Here is a 23,840-nt window from a genome sequence, read left to right as displayed (position 1 = left end):
TTACAGCTCCCTCTGGAGACTTACACAGCAGTACTCCCTATGACCTGTCAACAGCCTTATTTGTAAAATCAGTGGTGCTCCTCTTTATGGACCATCAAAAATGAGAAAATACCACTACAGCTGTCAATGCTGTGTCATCAAAGATACATACATTAAAAAGGAATGCCAAAATATTCCATGCCAAAATGCCAAAATAAAATAAAATAAAAAACACTATGATAAACCTGACACTGGCACTATGGAAATAAATTTGACTTTATATTTTAATATTAATATTTTATTTGGACCAGGTCAAGACATTAGCTGTGTTTCCACCCAAACATGTGAGCAAGCAAACAAGCGAATCTTTCCAAAATTAGCAAAAGAAGAAATAAATTAATTGCATGCATTTCCATCAGGTATGCCAACGTATAAGGGTGCTGTTGGTAACCTAGCAACCAACAAGCGAAGATAATGGAGACTGGACAGCAATTTGTTATGCTTGGGCAAATTCAAAATTTATTAGCAGCATTTGAACGCCAAATTAAATGCTATAAAGAGAAGAAGAAATACTGAAATTTTGACATGGGCACTAGCAAAAAGTGCATTACGACGTCGAGCCCCATACATATGGGAAAGACAACACCAATGTGGGTTTATGTAATGTTTTCTATGTCAGAACTTATCCAACAAATGCATTTCCATCTTCCATTATCTGCATTAACTATTTTTCGCACAAATCAAAAAGCACCTCAAGTGAGTGAGGTTTTTTTTTTTGTTTTTCAAAATTTTGTGTTTCCATCACTCATTTCTGATGCGATACTTCGAAATGTGCATAAAAATAATATTAATTATTAATAAAAATAATATTGTGTGGCACTTGGTTCATAAAGCTCAAAAATTTAGTTTGAATCCAGGAAAAAATTCAAAATTCTGTCCACAGAATCATTGATACATTAATGCCCATTTTCCATTACACAGCTTTAGCACTACTCCAAGGCTACCAACTTTTCAAAAAACCTTAGTGAGAGATTTGGTGGGGCCAACCAAAAGTTTCCCACATACATGACATTTTTTTTTGTTTGACGATTCACCATCATACCATACAGCAGAAACATTTTTATTCATTTACTGTACATCACAGTTTCTATAAGTAGGGTCCATGGTCCTTGAGTTACTACAGGTTTGTAACGCTGAGTGTGTACAAACTTCAAATTAACATTGGGGTACCAATGGGATCCGATCTATTCTATAAAGGATGACAACCAGTTAAATTCTAATCCTTACGTAACAAAACAAACAGAAATAATTATTGGACTCAGACAGTCCAAAAAACAAACAGTGCCCCACCCACAACCCTATTAGTGTGCCTTCAAATGGTCATTTTGGTTTAATAAATCTATTAGTACACTAGTACTACTGTACCAGTTACAATATGCCACAACTCTCATCTGTTCTCAGTTAGTGCCAACTGCAAAACAGGCTTGATTCACACACTGCTTTTCTTCTGTCTCTTAACAACTAATATCACACCCAATTCCTTGGTTCCGGTTGGGCTGGAATTAAAAAAAAATCTTTTTGGGTCTTAATAGCCCAATCTAAACTCTAATTCCTGTCACATATCAAAAACATTCCATTTTAGGACGAAGTTAAGCTAGCTGCAAACACAGTATACGAATTAGGCACTTAAACCCCCAAAAAAGTGCTCAGAAAGCCTTACAATAATGTTGCAATACACACAAAATGAACTATCAAATGTTATTTAACATTTATTAATAATAATAATAATAACAATAACAATAATAATAATACATTTTATTTCATGGCGCCTTTCAAAGTCTCAAGGTCACCTTACAGGGAAGTAAAAACAACATAAAGCATACTGCATGAAATACATTAAAATACATTAAAAACAACAAAAACAACAAATAGCAGACCGACAAAAATATAAAAGCAAAAGGGGTAAAGGACATCTGAGAAGATGGTGGACAGCCATGGTGGACAGGTGAGCCGTAAGGGTTCAGAGGAAAATGGAACCAGATGAGCGGAGTGTACGAGGCGGAGAATAGATATGTACGAAATCAGTAAGGTATGGTGGGGCTAGACATTGGAGGGCTTTGTAGGTGAGAAGGAGGATTTTATAGTTTATACGAAAGGACACGGGGAGCCAGTGAAGTTGTTTGAGAACAGGGGTGATATGGTGTGAGGATGGAGTTCTGATAATGATCCAGGCAGCAGAATTCTGAACATATTAAGTTGGAGTTTGTGAAGTGATTTGAGAGGTAATGCAGTAATCAAACCTTTACTCAAAAAGCCTAGTCTTGATCCAGGAGTCTTGGCTAATTATAGACCAATATCTAACCTGCCATTTATTTCTAAAATCCTAGAAAAAGCTGTTGCTAAGCAGCTATCAGACCACTTACACAGGAATGAACTATTTGAAGATTTTCAATCAGGATTTAGAGCACATCATAGTACAGAAACAGCACTGTTGAAAGTTACCAACGATCTTCTCTTAGCCTCAGATAATGGACTTGTTTCAATACTTGTCCTCCTAGACCTTAGTGCAGCATTCGACACCATTGACCACAACATCTTATTACAGAGACTGGAGCATGTGATTGGTATCAGAGGAACAGCATTAAAGTGGTTCCAATCCTATTTATCGGACAGATTCCAGTTTGTTCATGTCCATGATGAACCTTCCACACGAACAAAAGTTAGTTATGGAGTTCCACAAGGCTCCGTGCTAGGACAGATTCTGTTCACCCTGTACATGCTTCCTTTAGGATATGTCATTAGGAAGCACTCTATTAATTACCACTGCTATGCAGATGACACTCAGTTATATCTATCTATTAAACCTGTTAACACAAACCAGTTAACCAGACTTCAAGCCTGTCTAACTGACATAAAGGCCTGGATGACCAGTAACTTTTTACTTTTAAACTCGGAGAAAACAGAAGTCATTATATTTGGGCCAAAAAATCTCAGAAATAACTTTTCTCAAATAATAGCTACTCTAGATGGCATAACCCTGGCCTATAGCACTACTGTAAAAAACCTTGGAGTTATATTTGACCAGGACATGTCCTTTAACTCACACATAAAACAAATCTCTAGAACTGCATTCTTTCACCTGCGCAACATTTCCAAAATTAGGAACATCCTGTCTCAAAATGATGCAGAAAATCTAGTCCATGCATTTGTTACCTCAAGGCTAGATTACTGTAACTCATTACTATCTGGATGTCCCAATATCTCCATAAAAAGCCTCCAATTAATCCAGAATGCCGCAGCCAGAGTCCTGACAGGAACTAGCAGAAGAGATCATATTTCTCCTATATTGGCTTCTCTTCATTGGCTCCCTGTAAAATATAGAATAGAATTTAAAATCCTTCTTCTCACATACAAATCCCTTCATAATCAAGCTCCTTCATACCTCAAAGACCTCATAGTACCATATTATCCCAATAGACCACTTCGCTCAGAGTGCAGGTCTACTTGTGGTTCCCAGAGTTTCCAAAAGCAGAATGGGAGGCAGAGCCTTTAGTTATCAAGCTCCTCTCCTATGGAACCAGCTCCCAGCCTGGGTTCAGGAGGCAGACACTCTCTATACTTTTAAGGCTAGACTTAAAACCTTCCTCTTTGACAAAGCGTATAGTTAGGGCTGGCTTCAGGCAACCCTGAACCATCCCTTAGTTATGCTGCTATAGGCCTAGACTGCCCGAGGACCATCGGTGCACTGAGCTCCCCTACCCTAACCCCCCCGCCCCCCCCTTTCCCTTCCCCTCCCCTCTCTTCTCTCCTCCCACCTCATGTATATTCCACCATTGAATCTTACTAACCTTGTGTTCTCTCTCTCCCCTAGTTTGTGCTCTCTCCCTCTCTCTCTATTCTCTCTGTACCTTCTGCAGGTGTCCCTGGTCCTGGAGCTGTATATCGCTGATGTGCAGTTACTGGTCCCAATTCAATTCAATTCAATTTTATTTGTATAGCGCCAAATCACAATACAAATCATCTCAAGGCACTTTACAAAAACTAAAACTAAAAACCCAACAATTCCCTTATGAGCAAGCACTTGGCGACAGTGGAGAGGAAAAAACTCCCTTTAACGGAAGAAAAAAACCTCCAGCAGAACCGGGCTCAGTTTGGGCGGCCATCTGCCTCGACCGGTTGGGGTGAGTGGATAGAGCAGAGAGAAAAGAACAGCAACAATAAACAACAAATAGACACTGCAAGTTGGTGGGGCCAGTAACTGCACATCAGCGATAAACAGCTCCAGGACCAGGGACACCTGCAGAAGGTACAGAGAGAGAGAGAGAGAGAGGGAGGGAGAGAGCACAAACTAGGGGAGAGAGAGAGCACAAGGTTAGTAACATTCAATGGTGGAATATACATGAGGTGGGAGAGAAGGGGGGGGGGGGGTTAGGGTAGGGGAGCTCAGTGCACCGATGGTCCCACCAACCTGCAGTGTCTATTTGTTGTTTATTGTTGCTGTTCTTTTCTCTCTGCTCTATCCACTCACCCCAACCGGTCGAGGCAGATGGCCGCCCAAACTGAGCCTGGTTCTGCTGGAGGTTTTTTCTTCCGTTAAAGTGCTTGCTCATAAGGGAATTGTTGGGTTTTTAGTTTTAGTTTTTGTAAAGTGCCTTGAGATGATTTGTATTGTGATTTGGCGCTATACAAATAAATTGAAGAAGTGTCGCCTGCATAGCAGTGGAAGTTGATACTGTATTGCCTAAAGATATTACCAAGCGGAAGGAGATAGATAATGAAAAGGAGGGGCCCCAGGACAGAGCCCTGAGACAGTTGAGGACTGGGAATGAAAGTTCTGGAGGTGGACGGGGGTACGATCTGAGAGGTAAGAAGTGAACCATGCGAGAATGGTGTTGGCTATGCAGATGGAGGCAAGGTGATGGAGGAGAATATTGTGGGAGTTGGTGTCAAATGCTGCAGTTAGATCAAGGAGGATGAGTATGGAAGGAAGGCCAGAGTCTGCAGCTGAAAGGAAATTGTTGGTGATTTTGACCAGGGTTTCGGTGCTGTGAAGTTGGCGGAAATAAGATTGGAACTGTTCATATAGGTTATTGGTGGAAAGATGATTATGGACCTGGTGGTGGACAATTTTTTCAAGAATTTTGGAGAGGAACAGAAGATTGGACATGGGTCAGAAGTTATTTAGGTCTGCAGGATCAAGACCAGGTTTTTTTAGAATCGGTGTGATGATGGCTGTCTTGAGTGATGGGGGTATAATGCCAGAATTGAGGGAAGTGTGAATAATGTGGGTAAGATGAGGAAGGAGGGACGGGAGACAGAGCTTGACAAGGTTCGTTGGTAGGGGGTCAAGTTTACAAGTAGAAAGTTTAGAATTGAGGATCAAGGAAGAGATAACAGTACTGGGTGGGGTGGTAAAACTAGAAAGCAGTGAAGATATGGGTGGACGGGGTAAGGTACAGTGATGGCAGTTCGCAGTATCGCAGATGGGAGGAAGTTGCTGAGATGGAGGAATTTTCCCTGAGAAGAAATCCATGAAGTTATTGCACAAGGTGGTGGAAAGTGTGCAGGAGAGAAGAGTATCAGGACGATGCAATAGATTTTTGACAGTGGAAAAAAGAGAACGCGTGGAACCGGAGGCAGATATAATGAGTGAGGTGTAGTAGGTAGTTTTTGTTTGAATAATGGTTTGCTTATATTTCAGTATGAGATTTAGATATAAGTCCTTGTGGATGGATAAACCCTTTTTTTTCCCGAGAGACGCTCAATGCGACGGGCTTGGGTTTTGAGGTGGCGGGGTTCGGGTGTGTACCATGGAACAGAGTGCGTAAAGCAGACAGATCTAGTTTTGAGTGGGGCGAAGGTGTCTAGTTGTCACTGCTAACCCTCTGGGGTCGATGCACGCGCCGGCGCGTTTTGACGCATCTTTTTCTGATAAGGCCGAAACAAACTTAAATTACTCCGTCAATTCTGATCGTACAGATAAAAGAAGTATATCATTCAAATCTGTAAAGGGTCTACTTTTAGTGGTATACCATCATAATAACAACAAAACGTTGTGCTTTTTTTAAATAAAGAAAGCCGACAGGGTGCGCTCTCGGACTTTTCTGTCTCTGCCATTTCTCTTCACAGACGCGTAAATAAAACAACCAGAATCTCAGCGAATACTTGGCTCATAAAAATAAGAATTATATGGCTAGAAAGCTTGAAATGTTTTCTTTTGAGTGAAACAATTCAAGTCAAAAACAAATCATCACTTTTGATTTAATCCGTATGAACGTAAGGAGAAGTCAGTTTTTTCCTGTCTCACCTCATTACAGGTAATGCGGTCCCGCCTTGTACACTGTCCACTGTTCACATGTAAATAATCTCAGGTGAACCAGGTAAATATGTGCACGCCCCCGAGAAATGACATAAAATATCAAACTTCATCATAGAATTTACTCACTTTTTCGGCGCGTTTGGATGATGGCACGTGAAGCGGCGCTCCTTACATTCCTCACAGAGACAATTAGTTTAGCTTGTCCTCAGAGTAAAAACACTGATTTTAACTCAAATGAGGATCGTTTGGCTCCTCATTGTGTTGTATTGTGCTGCACTAATCCGTCCCATTTACATTTACTTGAAAGGCTCATTATGCGCGCCTTTGTCTGGACGTTCAGTGCGTCTTTTGTGTTCTCAGGTAAATCACATGACTATTCATCCTCAGACACACCCTCTTGCATATGGCCTTTCTGGACAAAAAGTGTCTTAGAAAATTTAAATCAGTGTATTGTTTACTGTGAATGTGTGAACAAGATGACATTCACAGCACTCTGAAGTAAACACTTTAGCCTACAACATGCTGGTCTCCAAAGTCTTGTGAACCAATGTTCTGTTTGTGTTTTATGGTCTTATTTCAGTGAGTAAAAAATTGTAGTTTTTCACTAGCCATGCATAACCACTTTTTTCTCAAAAACACAATAATGTATAAACTTGCTGCTCACATATTATTGTAGCCAATTTTGTGCTGATTACAGTGTTATTAGACTTTAGACATTAATATGTTTAAAAAATACTGAAAAAAGCACAAATATCAGGACATGTCAAAATTTGTCCAGGCCCCAAAAACACCCTCAGACCCCAGAGGGTTAAAACATGTCGGGGAGGGAGGGTGAATAATTAATACATGGAAGATTATTAAGTGCAGCTGTGAAAGATGTTCTTTAAGTTATGGAAAGTGATGGTATGGGAGAGGTGGGTTTTAAACATTGTTGCCAACTTAGCGACTTTGTCGCTATATTTAGCGAGTATTCAGACCCCTCTAGCGACATTTTTTTAAAAAGCGACTAGAAACAAATCTGGCGACTTTTTCTGGTGTTACTGGAGACTTTTGGAGACTCTGATGTGTCTGTACTGCACCGTTCTTACACTTCTCAATTTGCCGCGCCTCCCCCGTCCCAAAGCCTCCACAGGGGCTCCCAGTCCTCTCGCAGCAGTCCCTCCCTCCCAGCTGCAGTCACAGCAGGAAATGTTCACACCTCCGCGTCCCGACTGCAAATGAATCGCGCATGCGATCATGTATGTGCGTGATCTGTACTGATGCATGGCATAATAAAAAAATTAAATTAAATTAAAATAAGTAAAATGTTCTTTGTCTAGAATAAATCACTGCATTTGACTCAAACACCCTCAGTCATTTACAGCAAGGCAAATGTATTTAGTTTCCCCATGTATATGGACATTATGCAAATTACACAATGAAGTCATTCAGCGCCTTCAAGCGACTTTTAGGACAGCCAATAGCTACTTTCCTTACTGACGAGTCGGCAATACTGGTTTTAAAGGGAAGTAGTTTGGAGTTAAAACAGACTAGTTTGTGATCAGAAAAGAAGGTGTCGAGGGTAGAACATGACCGAGGTGAGACACCAGAACAGCAAACTAAGTCAAGGATGTGGCCTTGAGAATGTGTGGGGGAGGTGATGTATCATTGGAGCCCAAAGCTGTCCAGACAGGAAATTAAGTCCTTTGTTGTGGTGTTGTAGGGATTGTCAAAGTGGATATTGAAATTGCCAAGAAGAATTATGTTTGGTGACTGTGAGATGAGGTTAGCTAAAAGATCTGACAGTTCGTCCAGGAATATCGTGTTGGGTTTAGGTGGGCAATAGATGGTAACCAAGAAGGTTGGTGTGTGACCGTGAATACGAACTGTGAGAGCTTGTTGAGGTTGAACAGTATGGCAAGGCCACCACCGTGTCCCGAGTGGCGTGGATGGCTGAGATAAGTAAAACCAGGAGGAATAGACTGATTAAGTTCAGCAAAATCGTTGGGCTGCTGCCAGGTTTCAGTTAAGCACAGGATGTCCAGATTATGTTTGAGTATAATATCAAAAATAAAAGAAGCTTTTTGTGAGAGGGAACGAACATTCAGTAGCCCAAAGCAAGTGTTATGGGAGGGTGTAGAGTCCATGTTTCTAGGGAGGTTAGCTAGCACACAGTGGTTGATCAGCCGTATACCTGATTTCCTCGACCGAGGTTGGGAGGATGACCAGATGGAGGGGATTGGTTGAATGGAGTCTGGTAGTCAGTCATGTGGGACAGAATGTACAGCATGTCCAGTGTTAGCCTGGGGGGTACAGTGAACTGCATGTTGAATATTGGTAGAAAGCACATGGGAGCCCAGGGGGTTAGGATGCAGACCATCTCCTTGCACAGAAGGCGGGCCGGTTCCAGAAGAGGTTGAAATTGTCAATAAATCGGAGATTGCAAGACAGGGAGACAGACTGGAGCCAGGTGTTGAGGCTGAGGATTCTACTGAAGCTGCTGGAGCCTCTTCCAAGCGTCCTGGGACCAGAAATTAAAATGGACTTACCACAGTTGCTTAGGAGGTTGAGGAGAGAGATAAAATCCTTTTTTGTCAGTTCGGACCAGAAGAACTGACATAAGACTATAAGTACTAAAAATATATTAAGCTGCTAGTACCGCAGGCAAATAGTCAATGTGAGTGACGGAGGGTCGGAGGTGATTTGTTGTTGTTTTCTTCCGGACTGAGGGTGCATGGCTATTATCACATGATACAAACACGATGAATCGGGGAAGGTAATGTTAGACCTCAGGCTCAACCATAGAGTGAATCTTAAAAAACTATGGCGTTATTTTTATGCCTCTATCCAGAGCGACCAATGGGAGATTTTGAGCATGGAAAAATATTTTTTGCAAGCACATAAATTATATTCCGAAAAGAAATTATATTCGATTATAATTATATACTCCTGTTATAGATTCTGTTCTGGGCTCTTATTTTGGTGTTTGTTTCCGGTCTCGCCTGGTTTAGCTTCTGGTAGCTTTATGTTTCTTTATTCTGATAGAATTCACCTGTGTTCAATTAGTCTTGTGTTATTGTGTATATATACCTCCCAGTGTGTTTTGTTCTTCATTGGAGGATTAATAATGTTTGATGTGGTTAATGTTTGAGAACGACACTTGTGAAGGATCGCCTGTTTGTTTTGTTTTTTTATTCAACACTGAGTGGCGGAGTTGCCTTGACAGTTGTATTTAGTGTACTCACAGTGTTCTCAGATGTGCCCAAGCCCAGTGTGTCCAGGAGAATAGTGTGTGTCCTGCACTTGGGTCCTGCTCCTCTCCTGCCTCAAAACACCACATAAGATCTGGACACAGACTATGTCCAAGTGAACAAGTTGAACAAATAGCCCCAACATGTTAGTTTATCAAATTTGATATTCAATGTTGCACCAAAGCCACAGGGAACGTTAACCCTTAGGGGTCGACAACCGGCGCGTTTTGTGGCATCTTCTCCTGATAACTCTGAAACCAACTCCAATTACTCTGTCAATTTTGATCGTACAGATAAAAGCAATATATCATTCAAATCTGTAAAGGATCTAGTTTTAGTTGTGTATACTCATAACAAAATTCTGTGCTTTTGTTAAAGAAAGCAGACAGGGTGCGCTCTCTGTCTTCTCTGTCATTTCTCTTCACAGACACGTAAATATAACAACCAGAATCTCAGTGAATACTTGCCTCATAAAAATAAGAAATATATGGCTAGAAAGCTTGAAATGTTTTCTGTTAAATGAAACAATTCAAGTCGAAAAATCATCACTTTTTATTTAATCTGTATGAACGTAAGGAGAAGTACTTTTTCTCCTGTCTCACCTCATTACAGCTAATCTGATCCCGCCTCACATTAAGAGCACTGTTCACATGTAAATAATCTGAGGTGAACCAGGTAATTATGTACATTATGTACACAATTAGTGTCTTAGAAAATTTAAATCAGTGTATTGTTTTCTGTGAATGAGTGAACAAGGTGACTTTCACATCATTTTGAAGCAAACACTTTTGGCTACAAGATGCATTTCTTAAATGTCTTGTGAACCAATGTTCTGTTTGTGTTTTATGGTCTTATTTCAGTGACTTAAAAACTGCAGTTTTTCACTAACCATACATAAACACTGTTTTCTCAAAAACACAATCGTATAAACTTGCTGCTCACATATTATTGTAGCCCTGTTTGTGCTGATTACAGTGTTATCAGACTTTAGCCATTCATGTTTAAAAGCAACTGAAAAAAGCACAAATGTCAGGGCATGTTAAAACTTGTCCAGGGCCCCAAAATACCCTCAGACCGCAGAGGGTTAAGTAGGTTGTATTGCTTTGGTTATATATTGTGTTATTCTGGGATATCGTCTGTGCCCAGAAGTGGCTAGAGAAGGAAGAGTCAAACTTTTGTTAGTCACACAACAGCTAATATCTTGAATGGAGATAATCAAAAACAACACTACGTTGTAGCACTATAGTATAGAAAACTAACAAGGCATTTCTATAATATGAGTCAATAATAAAAAAATAATGACAGAAATGTGTTTTAACCAGTTGTAGTCAAACAATCATTTTGTTCACTCATTCACAGGAAACATTACACTGATTGTCACAGTTTAATGTGAGGTCTTTTATCACAGTATCTATCTAGATGTGGCCAGTGTTCTGAATTGAAAGATTGAAAGAAGAGTGATCCAAAGATCCTTTGGCCTTGATGGAGACTGTTTCCGGGTAAGTGATTCCACTTCCTATTGCAAGCGTGTTGTTCTGTGTGTGCTGAATAGTTCGTCTACAGATTAGCAACAGACTAGCTTTAGTCTAAGACACCTAAAAACTAACTAAACTCTCTAAACAAAAAATAAATAAATAACTGCTGTAATAATTGAATTTGCCCTTGGGGATTAATAAAGTACTCTTCTTCTTTCTTCTTCTAAACAATTCATTAACCGCTACACATTCCGGTACTTGTCAAGTACCTTTCTATTTTGACTAGTATTTATTGCTATTTGCAGACTTAGCGCTCGTTACCCTACCAGTTAGCTTAGTTAGCTAGTAGCATGGCTTCTCCCTCTCTCTCTCCTGCTCGGTGTGCCACATGTTTAGTTATTCCTCTGTCTCCTTTAGTGAGGGTCTGAGGGGGTTTTTGGGGCCTGGACAAATTTTGACATGTCCTGACATTTGTGCTTTTTTCATTGTTTTTTAAACATATTAATGTCTGATAATATTATTATATATTATAATAATTATATAATAATATTATATAATATGAATAAGTCTGATAACACTGTAATCAGCACAAAATTGGCTACAATAATATGTGAGCAGCAAGTTTATACATTATTGTGTTTTTGAGAAAAAAAGTGTTTATGCATGGTTAGTGAAAAACTACAATTTTTTTACTCACTGAAATAAGACCATAAAACACAAACAGAACATTGGTTCACAAGACTTTGGAGACCAGCATGTTGTAGGCTAAAGTGTTTACTTCAGAGTGCTGTGAATGTCATCTTGTTCACACATTCACAGTAAACAATACACTGATTTAAATTTTCTAAGACACTTTTTGTCCAGAAAGGCCATATGCAAGTGGGTGTGTCTGAGGATGAATAGTCATGTGATTTACCTGAGAACACAAAAGACGCACTGAACGACCAGTATAATGAGCCTTTCAGTCAATGTAGATGGGATGGATTAGTGCAGCACAATACAACACAATGAGGAGCCAAACGATCCTCATTTGAGTTAAAATCAGTGTTTTTACTCTGAGGACAAGCTAAAATATTTGTCTCTGTGTGGAATATAAGGAGCGCTTCTTCACGTGCGTAACGCGCCATCATCCAAACGCGCAGAAAAAGTGAGTAAATTCTATGATGAAGTTTGATATTTTGTGTCATTTCTCGGGGGTGTGCACATATTTACCTGGTTCACCTGAGATTATTTACATGTGAACAGTGGACAGTATACGAGGCGGGACCGCATTACCTGTAATGAGGTGAGACAGGAAAAAACGGACTTCTCCTTACGTTCATACGGATGAAATAAAAAGTGATGATTTGTTTTGATTTGTAAATAAAATTCCAGTTGGAATAAAAGGGTAAATACAACTGCATGTTGAATTGCAGATATAACGTGTTAGATCGGTCTTGAGTTAAGATTGACAGTGCCGTGTTGGATCGGCTGCTAAACACATTGTCGCCTTAAATAAATAAAAGTAAGTTTTATAAAGTAAATAAAGTATAATATAAGTATAAAAAAGAGTAAGAGTGAGGTTGTGACTGGGTGTAGAAGTGGTATTTGAGTGTGTAAAAAGAACAACGCGAATAATGGGTTGAGAGTTGGTGTGAGAGACAGAGAGAGGTAAGTGAAAAGAGAAAAGTGTTCGGGTTGAGAGCTCGAGCAGACTGAGGAGTGAAGAGGAAGTAGGAGTGAGGTAAGTAATACAAGGCTCCACCTACAATTGGGCTCCCTCTGGTGGAGCCAGACAGGAGTGCGGAAGAAGTGACTGCCCCTAGTGGTGGCGGAAGGTAATACAATAGAAAGTTGAAAATTGCTCCATCTGGTGGAGAAACAGAAGAATACAACAGTTCAGAGAAGCATAACATTGAAACCATGGTTGGAGAGACTGATCGCGAAATAAAGGATGATGGATCGGGCCTAGCTGAGAAATGGGTAAAACTGGAGACAGAAGTGGCATCGACATTGTCTGCAGGCAGACTAACAAGTTGTGGAAAGGATGTTAAAGAGGAAATGGAATAATACAAAAATAGATTATTGGATTTGATCAAAGAAAAAGGACTCCACAGGATCGCAACGCCATGATTCCATGGATCTGGGAAAAGGCTCAACAACATAAGGATCGGGCAGAAGAAGCCAAGAAGGAGGGAGAGAAGGCCTCAACCTTTAGCAAAATCAAATTTAAACAAAAGGCTAAGGAGGAAGAGACAGAAGCCAACAAGTGGACCAATATTGCCCTGGGGTGGCAGAGTACACAACACCTACACAAGAACACAGAGCGGAAAAAAGGAGTGAGCCCCGCTTCAGAAAAGAAACCACCCCCTTATTCGGTAAGTAGCCCAGCAGCACCCTCGACACCAAGTATGTATCCGGTCTTAGACATCAGAGGGGAAGAGATCCACGTGCCCCAAACGACTCAGGCCCTGTCTTCCACTCTGGTCGCAAAGGGATACCTGAGTGACGGGGAAACTACGGAGTCCTCGATCACTAGTGGACGAACTACGCCCGAGCTCCCCGATCACTCCGAGGAGACCAGAACCACCAAAAGAGGGAAAACAGATCTTTCACAGTCTCCCAATTCCTGGACATCAGACCAAAAAGGGAACCCGAAGGGGACATCCTGAAATAAGGGAAGAGTATCGGACGAAGTTAACGTCATGGCCACAAACACAATCCAAAGCCCCACCAGCACACTCCATCCGGGAAGAGGAGTGGGGACTGACAGCGAGGCACTTCGCGGCGAGCGGGGATCTAGAGGACCCCGAGGACGACGGAGAAGGTCCGCCCAGTCTGCAGGCGCTGTTACTGGTCTCAGGAGGACAGGTCAAATACCGGCCGTATGGACTTGGGGATGTGCAGGCCTTGGTGGATCAACTTCCCCCCATAGCTGAGGGGGGAGGACTGTGGCTTGGCAAATTGGATAGGCTGACTGCAGGACAAAGATTGGCTTTGGGAGATTTCAGAGCAGTCATTCAGAGGTGTCTGACTAGCATGGATGCCCGTGACATTGAGAGGGCAGCGGGAACCCTCCGTAGACCAGATGAGGAGCCCTTTGCGCAGTGGGCTGGTGACCTGAGCCGAGTGATTCGAGAAAAATACCCTCTACCAAACTCAGCAGCAGTACCTAAATTGAATTGGAACAGTAAAGACAATCCTAGAAACCTTCTTGGACCAAAGTAAGGAGCTGTGGGTGCGTCAGATGGGGTGCCATCCTGGCAAACCAGGACCCCAAAGGGAGTGGTACAGACAAGCGGTGTTGGAGGGGGTCCCAGAGAAGGTGAAGACAGCAATAAGTGATAACCCAGACTTACAAGGGGCCGATTCTGTAGTGTGGGAGAGACATCTGGTGCATCACCTCACTCGCATACAACAACAAATGCAAAAAGATGACGAACAAAACCAAGAGCTCCAAAATCTTAAAGTTACAACTCTCAGAGGCCAGACAAAGGGTGAACTCTGAGAAGAAGAAAGATAAAAAGGAAGACACAAAAAAGATAATGTGGCAATGGGGTATGGATGCTCAGGACACTCCTGACCCGTTCCCTATACCACCCTGGGAGCCGCATCACCGCTCTCCGGTGAACAGAGGAGGACACAGGGGAGCTCCGAGGGGAGGCAACGGGTGGAGAGGTCGCGGGCAATGAGGAGGTCCGTCACGAGGAGGCCCAACACAGTGTTTCCTGTGTGACGGAACAGACCATTGGATCAAAAACTGTCCTTACCGAGGATATTTTGCTCGAGGGCGAGCCCGAGAGGGACAGGGTGCTGACTTTCACCGCGGGCGAGGAGGCCTAGCGGCACACAACATGCCTGTAATGGATTGGATGTAATGGATTGGACGCCTCCTGCCGCCGTCTATCAAGAATGACACACCCCACCGAGAGACCCGGACAGCAGCATCACCACGGCAGATCCTCTGCTGTCCGTGAGGGTCAACCACACAGATCTGTCATTCCTGGTCGACACTGGAGCCACCTGCTCCACATTGAATGCCACGGGGAAATCCACACTGTCGACTCAGAAGACTACTGTTATGGGCTTCTCGGGGGAGAAACAGACTCTGCCGCTGACACTTCCATTGCTCACCCAAGTGGATAACCAGTGTGTTCATCATCCCTACATCTACTCTCCAGGCACCCCTGTCAACCTCTTGGGCCGGGACTTATTAATCAAACTAGGGGCGACTATTCTTTGTTCCCAAGAAGGACGCCTTTTCAGGGTGGCCAGAAGCCTGGCCTGCTAAGACAGAGGACAGTAAAACGGTGATCAAGTGTCTGATAAATCAATACATTCCAATGCATGGGTTCCCAGAGAAAGGCAGGTCGGATAATGGGACACATTTCAAAAACCAAGACCTACAAAAGGTAGAGGCAATGATGGGTCTAAAACATGGGTTTGGGACAGTGTATCATCCCCAGTCCCAGGGGAACGTAGAACGAATGAATAGAACTGTCAAGACCAAATTGGCTAAAATCTGTGCACAGACCAAATTGAACTGGGTTGATGCTTTACCACTTGCTCTCATGTCTGTTAGATGTTCTGGTCTCAGTGTGCCCGAGGTGAACCACCATCCAGATCTCTGACACAGGTCCAGGAGCACCTGCAACACAATACCTCTGACTCGGCTGAGACAGAGAAGAACCCTCCTCAGAAAGGGGCAGAATAATCCCTGGTATTCAGGCAGTCTACCCTCAATACTGAAGAAAGAAGAGCAGCAGCGGAGAAGCAGAAGGGAGGGGGTGAAAGTAGCGCCCCTCTCCGCCAAGGGGTGTGCCAAACCTCCAACCATTGGTTGATCTGCACCAAAAGAACAGAAGAGATTTTTAGTAGACAGTGTGTTGAGTTTGCTAATTTTGGGTTTGTTTGCTTACACTGAGATTCAGGGAGTATTATATTTGCAAAATGTTTTTGGTCCCTGGAAAGTTTTAGGGGTCCTTGTGGCACTGATTGTTGTGTTATGTTTCACATTGATTGATCTCTCCACTGACCATGCAGAGGTATCCAGGGGACGACGCAACTTCGTGAAAGGATATCCTTGTAAAGCCAAATTGACTCTAAATTATACTAGAGGTGCCTCTACACTTTTCCACTTCGATCTGTGCTCAGTAATAGCTTGCCGTGGAGGCCCAGGGAAGTGGCGAGGTTATGATGTATATTTATGTGCACCTCCAGCCTCAGTCCAAGACTGTGAGGCCAGAGGGCGTAAACACACGGGGGGGCCATGCGAATGGGGACACATGACCAAATACACAGGGTTGTGGGATCCCAGCACTTATTGGGATACCTATTTTGATATCACACGGTTAAGGTGGTGGTCCAAGGTGGGTTTTCAAAGAGAGTTCAGCCCCTCCACCAATCCCTTATCCTTATCTCTGGGCAATTTGCGTAACTCCTCCTACAACCGATCCACTGCTTACTTCTACCTAGGTGTAGACATCACGGGAAGAGATCCACTGGAATTGATTAGAATCAATTTCCAAGACCCAGTCCCTCATGTGACTTCCACCGACGCCCCGGTGGTCGCCACTCCAAAGTCTTTAGGGCTACCCTCAAACGACAAGGTGGTCGCTGTAGATTACTCCACCCTCAAACCACTGGACATTATGGAATTGGCTACAGGGTACTCTGAAGATAACCTGTGGCTATCCTGTGTCGCGCAAAATGCAAAAGAACAAAATATTGGCAATTGTGTAGCCTGTGCTGCAGCATGATCTCACCTGTGCACTGAACCTGCACCTCTGTATCCAGAGGACCAATGGGGTTATCGGAGTATGCTAGGACTGACCCAGGAAGCCACTCCGGCCAATTGTACCACTTTGGCCAGCATCTTCTCGCTTGTAGATAATGCCACTAGGACAGGCCCTTTCACTCCAGATCAAAGTAATGGCTCTTACACATGCTTCAACATCTTACACACTTCCCCAACCATTGGACTATGGCGGATACCACCCCACTGGTGCAACCGCACACTAAATGGTTCGGTGCTAGGACAGTGGGCCCGAGCAGGTTTGTATTACTACTGTGGGGGACATCGTCTCCTAGTCCGTATATTCCAGCTTCCAGTACAGGAACATGCGCCATGGTAAGGCTTAGAGCTAAAGTCGACTGAACAAGTTGGAAGGGCCGCTTCATTAACTGCACGTCGGAGACATCACATTTTGGCCCGACGATCCACCACCAGTACCACTCCAAATTTCGATCTGTCGGTGGGCTCTCCCACCTACATGGATGCCATTGGTGTACCTCGCGGAGTTCCCAACGAGTATAAATTAGCGGACCAAATTGCAACTGGGTTCGAAAACATCCCAATTGTCTCGGCAATCTTCCCAATTACACCCAATAAGAATGTGGACCGAATTAATTACAGTGGGTACAGAAAGTATTCAGACCCCTTTAAATTTTTCACTCTTTATGTCATTGCAGCCATTTGCCAAAATCAAAAAAGTTCATTTTATTTCTCATTAATGTACACTCAGCACCCCATCTTGACAGAAAAAAACAGAAATGTAGAAATTTTTGCAAATTTATTACAAAAGAAAAACTGAAATATCACATGGTCATAAGTATTCAGACCCTGTGCTCAGTATTGAGTAGAAGCACCCTTTTGAACTAGTACAGCCATGAGTCTTCTTGGGAATGATGCAACAAGTTTTTCACACCTGGATTTGGGGATCCTCTGCCATTCTTCCTTGCAGATCCTCTCCAGTTCTGTCAGGTTGGATGGTGAACGTTGGTGGACAGCCATTTTCAGGTCTCTCCAGAGATGCTCAATTGGGTTTAGGTCAGGGCTCTGGCGGGGCCAGTCAAGAACGGTCACAGAGTTGTTCCGAAGCCACTCCTTTGTTATTTTAGCTGTGTGCTTAGGGTCATTGCCCTGTTGAAAGGTGAACCTTCGGCCCAGTCTGAAGTCCTGAGCACTCTGGAAGAGGTTTTCTTCCAGGATATCTTGGTACTTGGCCGCATTCATCTTTCCTTCAATTGCAACCAGTCGTCCTGTCCCTGCAGCTGAAAACACCCCCACAACATGATGCTCCCACCACCATGTTTCACTGTAGGGATTGTATTGGGCAGGTGATGAGCAGTGCCTGGTTTTCTCCACACATACCGCTTAGAATTAACGCCAAAAAGTTCAATCTTGGTCTCATCAGACCAGAGAATCTTATTTCTCATGGTCTGGGAGTCCTTCATGTGTTTTTTAACAAACTCTATGCGGGCTTTCATGTGTCTTGCACTGAGGAGAGGCTTCCGTCGGGCCATAAAGCCCCGACTGTTGGAGGGCTGCAGTGATAGTTGACTTTGTGGAACTTTCTCCCATCTCCCTACTGCATCTCTGGAGCTCAGCCACAGTGATCTTTGGGTTCTTCTTTACCTCTCTCACCAAGGCTCTTCTCCCACGATTGCTCAGTTTGGCTGGACGGCCAGGTCTAGGAAGAGTTCTGGTCGTCCCAAACTTTTTCCATTGAGGATTATGGAGGCCACTGTGCTCTTAGGAACCTTGAGTGCTGCAGAAATTCTTTTGCAACCTTGACCAGATCTGTGCCTTGCCACAATTCTGTCTCTGAGCTCCTTGGGCAGTTTAATTAAACACAGCTGGACTCCAATGAAGGAGCAGAACCATCTCAAGGAGGATCAGAAGAAATGGACAGCATGTGAGTTAAATATGAGTGTCATTGCAAAGGGTTTGAATACTTATGACCATGTGATATTTCAGTTTTTCTTTTTTAATAAATTTTCCAAAAAATTCTACATTTCTGTTTTTTTCTGTCAAGATGGGGTGCTGAGTGTACATTAATGAGAAATAAAATGAACTTTTTTGATTTTGGCAAATGGCTGCAATGACACAGAGTGAAAAATGTAAAAGGGGTCTGAATACTTTCCGTACCCAGTGTAGTTAGGGCTGGCTTCAGGCAACCCTGAACCATCCCTTAATTATGCTGATATAGGCCTAGACAGCCCGAGGACCATCGGTGCACTGAGCTCCCCTACCCTAACCCTTCCGTTAAAGGGAGTTTTTCCTCTCCACTGTCGCCAAGTGCTTGCTCATAAGGGAATTGTTGGGTTTTTAGTTTTAGTTTTTGTAAAGTGCCTTGAGATGATTTGTATTGTGATTTGGCGCTATACAAATAAAATTGAATTGAATTGAATTGAATTCTAAATTGCCCATAGAAGTGAGTGTGAGTCGTTGTTTGTCTTTGTGTGTCTATATGTGTCTCTGTGATGGACTGGTGACCTGTCCAGGGCGTATCTTTGCGTTCCACCCGAAAGAGACCTGGGATAGGCTCCAGCAGATCCCCGTGACCCTGGTTAAGGAATCAGCGGGTATAGAAAATGGATGGATGGTGGATAGTTAATTTCTGTCTAAGTGGTCTGATAGCTGCTTAGCAGCAGCTTTTTCTAGGATTTCAGAAATAAATGATAGGTTGGATATTGGTCTATAATTAGCCAAGACTCCTGGATCAAGACTAGGCTTTTTGAATAAGACTTTGATTCCTGCAGTCTTAAAAGCTTGTGGTACGTAGCCTGATACTACAGATAAATTTACCAAGTCTAATAAAGATGAGTTAATTAATGGCAGGGTGTCTTTAAGCAGTCTAGTCGGGATGGGGTCTAAGAGACACGGTGATGATTTAGATGAAGCAACTACTGATGTGAATTCAGAGAGATATATGGGAGAGAAGCAGTCTAAACATAACTGAGGTCTCACAGATGATTCAAAAGCTACTGTAGTAGAAGATTCAAGTATAGGAATCATCTGATGAATTTTATCTCTAATAGTTGTGATTTTATTTGTAAAGAAACTCATAAATTCATCACTGCTGAGAGCTAAGGGAACACTGGGCTCAACAGAGCTGTGACTTTTTGTCAGCCTGGCTACAGTACTGAAAAAAAAAAACTGGGATTGTTCTTATTTTCCTCTATTAGTGATGAACAGTATGCAGTTCCGGCTTACAGAGAGCTTTTTTATATGTTAATAGACTGTTTTTTCAGGCTAGATAAAATTCCTCTAAATCTGTGGAATGCCACTTCCTTTCCAGCCTTTGTGATGCCTGCTTTAAGGTACGAATATGTAAACTGTACCATGGAGCTAATCTCCTCTGATTCACTAACTTCTTTTTCAGAGGGGCCAAAGTATCAAGAGTTTCACGCAGTGAGGCTACAGCACTGTCAACATGATCAATTTGGTAGGGAGTAGGATTGAGGGAGCTGCCCTCCACTGTGTTGGCACATGGTATGTAAATAAAGATGTAATAATTTCCTTAAATTTATTAACCATGTTGTCAGATAAACATCTGCTGTAGTGGAATTTTCTTCCAAACGCTGCATGATCCATTATCTTAAATTTGAAAGTTTTTAAAGAATGATCTGACAAAATAGGATTTTGGGGAGAAACTATTAAATGTTCCATTTCGATGCCATAGGTCAGAACAAGATCAAGGGTGTGACTGAAACAGTGGGTGGGTTTATTAACGTTTTGAATGAAACCAATTGAATCTAATATAGAATTAAATGCAGTGCCTAGACTATTATTTTCAACATCTACATGGATGTTAAAATCTCCCACTATAATGACTTTATCTGAACTAAGCACTAAATCAGACAGGAAGTCTGGAAATTCAGTTAAAAACTCAGAATAAGGGACAGGTGGACGGTACACAATGACAAGTAGAACTGGTTTTTGTGTTTTGCAGTTTGGATGTGAGAGACTAAGAGTGATCCTCTCAATTGAGTTATAACTGTTCTGAGGATGAAAGTTAAATAAGTTTGAGTGGAAGATTGCAGCTACTCCTCGGCCTGTGCTTCGAGGAACATGATAATTTTTATGACTGAGGGCGGTTGATTCATTCAGACTGACATATTCATCTTGTTGTAGCCAGGTTTCAGTAAAATAGAGTAAGTCAATTTGGTGATCAGTTATCAAATCATTTACTTAACAGATTTAGATGAAAGAGACCTAATATTTAATAATCCACATCTTGTTGTTCTGTTTTTCAGTTCAATAAGAGGAGCAGACTTAATTTTTTATTAGGCTTTTATTTTAACTCCTCTTGTGTTAACTTCTGATTTATTTGATGTACATTGGTGTGAAAAAGTGTTGGCCCCCTTCCTGATTTCTTATTTTTTTGCATGTTTGTCACACTTTGTTTCAGATCATCAAACAAATTTAAATATTAGTCAAAGATAACACAAGTAAACACATCATGCAGTTTTTAAATGAAAGTTTTTATTATTAAAGGAAAACAAAACAAAATCCAAAACTACATGGCCCTGTGTGAAAAAGTGTTTGCCCCCCCCCCGTAAAAAAAAACTTAACTGTGGTTTATCACACCTGAGTTCAATTCCTCTAGCCACACCCTGGCCTGATTACTGCCACACCTGTTTGCAATCAAGAAATCACTTAAATAGGACTTGCCTGACAAAGTGAAGTAGACCAAAAGATCCTCAAAAGCTAAACATCATGGTGAGATCCAAAGAAATTCAAAAACAAATGAGAAAGAAAGTAATTGAGATCTATCAGTCTGGAAAAAGTTATAAAGCCATTTCTAAAGCTTTGGGATTGCAGCGAACCACAGCGAGAGCCATTATCTACAAATGGCGAAAACATGGAACAGTGGAGAACCTTCCCAGGAGTGGCCGGCCGACCAAAATTACCCCAAGAGAGCAATGACGACTCATCCAAGAGGTCACAAAAAACCCCATAACAACATCCAAAGAACTGCAGGCCTCACTTGCCTCAGTTAAGGTCACTGTTCATGACTCCACCATAAGAAAGAGACTGGGCAAAAATGGTCTGCATGGCAGAGTTCCAAGACGAAAACCGCTGCTGAGCAAAAAGAACATAAAGGCTCGTCTTAGTTTTGCCAGAAAACATCTTGATGATCCCCAAGATTTTTGGGAAAATACTCTGTGGACTGATGAGACAAAAGTTGAACTTTTTGGAAGGTGTGTCCCCCATTACGTCTGGCATCAAAGTAACACCGCATTTCAAAAAGAGAACATCATACCAACAGTAAAATATGGTGGTGGTAGTGTGATGGTCTGTTGCTGTTTTGCTGTGATAAATGAAACCATGAATTCTGCTGTCTACCAAAAAATCCTGAAGAAGAATGTCTGAACATCTGTTTCTGACCTCAAGCTGAAGCGAACTTGGGTTCTGCAGCAGGACTATGATCCAAAACACACCAGCAAGTCCACCTCTGAATGGCTGAAGAAAAACAAAATGAAGACTTTGGAGTGGCCTAGTCAAAGTCCTGACCTGAATCCGATTGAGATGGTGTGGCATGACCTTAAAAAGGCGGTTCATGCTCGAAAACCCTCCAATGTGGCTGAATTACAACAATTCTGCAAAGGTGAGTGGGCCAAAATTCCTCCACAGTGCTGTAACAGACTCATTGCAAATTATCGCAAACACTTGATTCACACAGGGCCATGTAGTTTTGGATTTTGTTTTCCCTTAATAATAAAAACCTTCATTTAAAAACTGCATGATGTGTTTACTTGTGTTATCTTTGACTAATATTTAAATTTGTTTGATGATCTGAAACAAAGTGTGACAAACATGCAAAAAAAAAAAGAAATCAAGAAAGCGGCCAACACTTTTTCACACCACTGTATATGTTCGAGGGGCATCCACAATCTCTGTGTGGTTTGAGGGGGGTGACAGCTCTAAGGAAACTGCAGAGAGGTGTTTTAGACTGAGTCTCTGCGTCCCCGTCCCCACTCTAGATTGTCAAACTTTAGGTTGGCTAATAAACTCGGCCAAATTTCTAGAGATGAGAGCTGCACCATCCAAAGTAGGATGGATGCCGTCCCTCGCTACCAGACCGGGTTTTCCCCAGAAAGTGGCCCAATTGTCTATGAAGCCCACATCGTTTACTGGACACCACCTAGACAGCCAGTGACGTATAAGGTAATCTGGCTTAATCCTCAGGGGTCAACAACAACAAAATGCTGTGCTTTTGTAAAATAAAGAAAGCAGACAGGGTGCGCTCTCTGTCTTTTCTGTCTCTGTCACTTCTCTTGAAAGCTTGAAATGTCTACTTTTAGATGAAACAATTCAATTGAAAACAAATAATCTCTTTTTATGTAATCCATATGAAAATAAGGAGCAGTATGGTTTCTCCTGTTTTACCTTATTATAGCTAATGTGATCCCGCCTTGCACTGAGTGCACTGTAAGTGCTCACTGGACCCAGCGGAGGATATAATTCCCTCTCAGCCACATTCCTGACTGAAAGGCTTATTATGCAGCTCATGATGCGGTCTTTGTTTTCTCAGGTGAATCACATGATTATTCATGGTCATGCACGCCTTCTTGCATATGCCCTTTTTACAACAAAAGGCCTTAGAAAAGTCAAATCAATTTCAATTTATTTTATTTGTATAGCACCAAATCACAATACAGTCATCTCAAGGCACTTTACTCTGGCTGCAGCATTCTGGATTAACTGGAGGCTTTTTATGGAGATACTGGGACATCCAGATAGTAATAAGTTACAGTAATCTAGCCCTGAGAAATCAACTCTGATAATTGGTGATTCTATAGTCACATAGCGACCGTAGTTAAATGTATTCCCGGGGCCAGAGCGGGCAACGTCGAGTCAAACCTGAAACTGCTGGCTAAGGCTAATCGTAAATATTGCAAGATTGTTATTCACGTCGGCAGCAATGACACCCGATTGTGCCAATTGGAGGTCACTATAATTAATGTTGAGTCGTGTGTAATTTTGCCAAAACAATGTCGGATTCCAGAATTTTCTCTGGACCCCTCCCCAATCTGACCAGCGATGACATGCATGCCACATGTCGTTGT

At 42.2% G+C, this 23,840-nt stretch overlaps 1 protein-coding gene across 7 annotated transcripts in view; it reads right to left on the bottom strand.

Annotated features, from left to right (window-relative positions):
* abca2 (ATP-binding cassette, sub-family A (ABC1), member 2) overlaps nucleotides 1-23,840 on the bottom strand; it is a 211,041-nt gene that overhangs the window by 59,667 nt on the left and 127,534 nt on the right. The gene's annotated exons all lie outside the window — the stretch shown is intronic.

The sequence above is a fragment of the Mastacembelus armatus genome, chromosome 9, assembly GCF_900324485.2.
Source record: "Mastacembelus armatus chromosome 9, fMasArm1.2, whole genome shotgun sequence".
NCBI lineage: Eukaryota > Metazoa > Chordata > Actinopteri > Synbranchiformes > Mastacembelidae > Mastacembelus > Mastacembelus armatus.
Note: the sequence above shows the minus strand (reverse complement) of the source record. Positions and strands in the feature narration are given on the sequence as shown.